Source organism: Chrysochloris asiatica, unplaced genomic scaffold, assembly GCF_000296735.1.
Source record: "Chrysochloris asiatica unplaced genomic scaffold, ChrAsi1.0 scaffold00071, whole genome shotgun sequence".
In the NCBI taxonomy this organism is placed as follows: Eukaryota; Metazoa; Chordata; class Mammalia; order Afrosoricida; family Chrysochloridae; genus Chrysochloris; species Chrysochloris asiatica.
Window position 1 is genome coordinate 15,249,456 of NW_006408589.1, and position 4,992 is coordinate 15,254,447.

At 37.3% G+C, this 4,992-nt stretch overlaps 1 pseudogene; it reads left to right on the top strand.

Moving 5' to 3' along the window:
* LOC102837465 overlaps positions 1–4,843 on the top strand; it is a 13,817-nt pseudogene extending 8,974 nt beyond the window's left edge.
* The last annotated feature ends 149 nt before the right edge of the window (positions 4,844–4,992 follow it).

Here is a 4,992-nt window from a genome sequence, read left to right on the forward strand (position 1 = left end):
AGTGTTGATAGTTGATCCAAGAAGAATGAAGTCCTTGACAACTTCAATCTTTCTCCATTGATAAGAATGTTGTTTATTGGTCCAGTGGTGAGGATATGTATGTATACGAGAGTATATGTATGTATACGAGAGTAAATAAAAGTATTACTAACTAGGGATCTGGTTCATATGGTTGGTAGTTGTGTGCTGTTGAGTTGGTTCCTACTCATAGCAATCCTCTATTGGGTTTACAAGGCTGTGAATCTTTATGGGAGCAGAAACCTTCCTATTTCTCCCACAGAATGTCTGACAGATTTGAACTGCTGACCTTGTGGTAATCCACTACACTATCAGTACTCCAGCAGTTCATATGTTCACATGTTTATTTCAGTCCAAAAATTGTAAACATGTTTGTGTGATCAGTGACTCCATGCAGACAAATTCTCTCAATAGTACACTTGTTTTCTTCACTTTGTTGTTGTTAGGTGCCATCGAGTCGGTACCGACTCATAGCGACCTTATGCACAGCAGAACAAAACACTTCCTAATCTGGGCTAACCTCACTACTGTTGCCACGCTTGAGTCCATCGATGCTACCACTTGGCCAATCCTTGTCCTTGGAGGTCTTCCTCTTCTTCTCTGACCCTCCATCTTACCAAAGATGATATCCTTCTCCAGTGACTGGTACCTCCTGACAATATGTCCAAAGTATGAGAGACGAATTTTGGCCATCCTGGCCTCCAAGGAGCACTCTGGCTGCACTTCTTCCAACACAGATCTGTTTGTTCTTTTGGCAGCCCATGGCACTTTCAATATTCTCCTTCAACACCATAACTCAAATGTACCAATTCTTGTACAGTCTTCCTTATTTACTATCCTGCTTTCACATGACTATGAGGTTATTGAAAATACCATGGCTTGGGTCAGGCAGAATCCCTCTAGGATGCCAACTGACATTTGGACATGACATAAATCAGAGTGAAGAATTCTTCAGGAAAGAGTTACTTTTGTTAAGTGCCATCAAGTCAGTACTGACACATAACAAACCCTGTAGAGCAATAGAAACATCACCCTCAAAAGTATATAGATCAAGATGGAGGATATGTTGAGTACATATTTGGTATTTTTGCTTAATAAAGATTACTATACTCTTTGACTTACCCTTGTTTGTATTACTGGTTTGGTTTTTCTAGAAAACACTGACTAAGACATTGTGCTATAGTAACCATATATTAGTCAGAGCTGCTATAAAATTCCCTCCTTCCCTTCCTTTCGTCTTTCCTTCCTTTCCTCCTTTCCTTCCTTCCATTTGTCATCCTGCTCTCTTTTTTCTCTAATGAGTGGAGAAAGGATCTCTTAAAAATAAATATTGCGTGAAACAAGTTCCTTTGTACACAGCTTGTTAAATTGGTATTTTAAAATTAGTATATTGAGATTAAATAAATGTAAAAAGATAATAAAATAAATTATTACTGTCCTGCATAATATTATTACTATAGATTAGACACTCATGTTATCACATTTAAAAACATAGATACTTTTTGTGATGCTAATATCATAAACCACTATTTTGCAAAAAGCACTCTTGCCAATAAATAATTTGTTCATTCTTTCAAGTTGCTGTCATTATAATACATTTATCATAACAGATTTGATTTTTGCCAATGTGTATTGGGACAGTGCCAATAAGTACTGTTCAAAATAATACAACTGTCCTCATTTTATTCCAGTGAGACAATGAAAAGAGAGGAACCCAAATAATCTAAACAATGTTTAACACCTTTAGCATCTGTTGGAAAGCAAAATGAAGACTAATGCTCTCCTAGATAGCTCACTCAATGTTTATCTTGATGACGAGAAAACAAGTAAGGAACAACCATTGAACTGAATTACAATAAAATATACATTTTTCAGACAGGGAAACACAAAATCAGTTTTCATTAGGCATGCTAAGTATGCTATATTTGAACAGAATGTTACATATTCATTTCATTCATCATTTAAAGGCAGATAATCAGGAAGTCATTACGTGGACTGCATTGGGCAGCTATTCGATTAGAGTATAATTGAGCACTCTGTAATTCAGCCAAAGCTGACAGGTTGAGAATGCATAATATCCATCCTATGTATTGAAAAAGCATAGGGAAAATGGTATGTGCTGGTCCAAATTGTTCACTGGGGTAAATGAGAAGGATGCAGTTTGAGAACTTAAAACAATGAAATGTACTTATTTTTCTTTCTTTTTTCATTATTTTATTCAGTTGAATTTGCAACTTGGCAATGTATACATTTGAGTAACTAATGTGAAAAATCACCATTTTCTGATATTAGAAGACTATCATATTGTGTCACACTGGTAGCCTTCTATAGACATAAAGGAGGTAAAGCTTCTTTATATAGAGAAATTCAAGAAGTTGGGAGCTGAGGTTGGGACCCAAGGTGTTGAAGTGGATAGTAAGGCAGACAAAAACTGGATGAGAAGATAAGTCATAGATATTCTTATTATCATTGTGGTTGGTGGCAGCAGGACATCAAATTACAAATGACAGCTTGGGCATTATCAGTGCAACTACTTCTATTAAGAAGAACCAACACATGGTAGATATGGCTTTCTTTTGTTCTTCTGTGTCCTCTTGTGTCAAACTCCTCTACCTACCTCTTGCCTCCATCACTTGTCTGTCAGTTTGTTGTACTGTGGTGGCTTGTGAGTTGCTGTGATTCTGGAAGCTATGCCACAAGTATTTTAAATAGCAGGGTTACCCATGGTGGACAGGTTTCAGATGAGCTTCCAAACAAAGACAGACTAGGAAGGAGGAGTGATGGGTTACTTGTGAATATTTAGTCACTGAAAACCTTATGAATAGCAGAGAAACACTGTCAGATATAGTGCTGGAAAATGAGCCCCTGAGGTTGGAAGGCACTCAAAATGCAACTGGGGAAGAGCTGCCACCTCAAAGTAGAGTTGACTGTGATGACACGAATGGAGTAAAGCTTGTGGGAGTTAAGTCTGTGAGATCTTCATTTACTGATGGGCACAACTCAAAAAGAAGAGAAACAGCTATAAAGTACTATTGATAATCAGAACATGGAATATATGAAGTATGAATCTAGAAAAATTGGAAATTGTCAAAAATGAAATGGAATGCATAACCATTGATATGGTAGGCATTGTTGTTGGTACCCACTCATTGCGACCTTATGCACAGCAGAAGGAAACACTGCCTGATGCTGGGCCAACCTTCTACTGTTACAATGCTTGAGTCCATCAATGCTGCCACTTGGCCAATCCATCTCATTGGAGGTCTTCTTCTTTTTCTCTGACCCTGAAAAGGGCCGGCATTGGCCATTTTGAATTTGACAACCACATAGTTTACTATGCTGGAAATGACAAATTGAAGGGGAGTGGTGTTGTATTCATTGTCTAAAAGAACATATCTAGATCAGTCATGAGGTACAACACTGTCTGTGATGGGATAATATCCATGTACCTACAGGGAAGATCACTTAATACCACTATTATTCAAATGTACACACCAACCACTAAAGCCAGTGAGGATGAAATAGAAGAATTCTACCAATTTCTTCAATCTGAAACTCATCAAACGTGCAATCAAGATGTATTGATCATTACTGGTGATTGGGATGCAAAAGTTGGGAGCAAAGAGGAAGGATCAGTAGTTGGAAAATATGGCCTTAGTGATAGGAATAATGCTGGAGATCGCATAATAGAATTCTGCAAAATCATGGTTTGTTCATTTCAAATACCTTCTTTAGACAGCATAAAAGACAATTATACACATGGATATCAACATACACAGAAATCAAAGTGACTACATCTGTGGAAAGATGTGATGGAAAAGCTCTGTATCATCACAAAACAAGGCCAGGAGCCGATTATGAAACAGACCATCAATTGCTCAATTGCAAATTCAAACTGAAACTGAAGAAAATGAAAACAAGTCCATGAGAGCCAACATATGACCTTGATTATATCCCACCTGAATTTACAGATCATTTGTAGAACAGATTTGATACTTTAAACACTAAAGATCAAAGATCAGAAGAGTTGTGGGATGACATCAAGAACATCATACATGAAGAAAGCAAAATGTCATTAAGAAGACAAGAAAGAAGGAAAATATCAAAATGGATGTCAAAAGAGAAACCGAAACTTGCTCTCCAGCATGAAGATGGTAAAGCAAATGGAAGAACTGAGGAGGTAAAAGAGCTGAACAGAAAATTTCAAAGGTCAGCTTGAGAATACCAAGTCCAATATGAAAACTTAATGTACAAAGATCTGGAGTCAGGAAACCAAAAGGCACAGACAAGCTCGGCATTTCTAAAGCTGGGGGAACTGAAGAAAAAATTTAAACCCTGACTTTTGTTATTGAATGATTCTCTGTGCAAATAATTGAATGATGCAGTAAGTATCAAAAGAAGATGGAACAGATACACGGTTACTGTACGAAAAGGAACTGGTTGATGTTCAACCATTTCAAGAGGTAGCATATGTCTGGAAAGAGTGGAGGACATTTCCTGTTAATGGCATCGCGATATGTGGGTGGGGACTGTGTGAGAAGGAATATCCTAACTGGGGTACCACCTGCTTGGAGAACGTATCTTTATTGCTGAACTTCACAGGCTGTGCAGTGTGCTTTAAGAGGGATTTTATGATGATCACAAACAAACCTTTCAAATAAGAAGATGCAGAAGAAATTGTTACCTATGATCATCTGTGTAAGAATAATCACCACATCATTGCCAGGCATGAGTACACATTCAGTATCATGGATGAATTTCAGGAGTATACCATGTTGTGTCTGTTATGTGGCAAAGCCTAAGATTCTATCAGTATTCTCCTTGATGACTCTGCTATTCTGAAGATCCCTCTGCTGTTCCGTTGAAACTATATCAATTTGGTTACAATTCAGCAAACCTGAGGGTTTACTTTGCCTATTTTTTTTTTTTTTTTTTTTTTAAAATTAGCTTTGACTGGAAAATTGAGAAATCAAA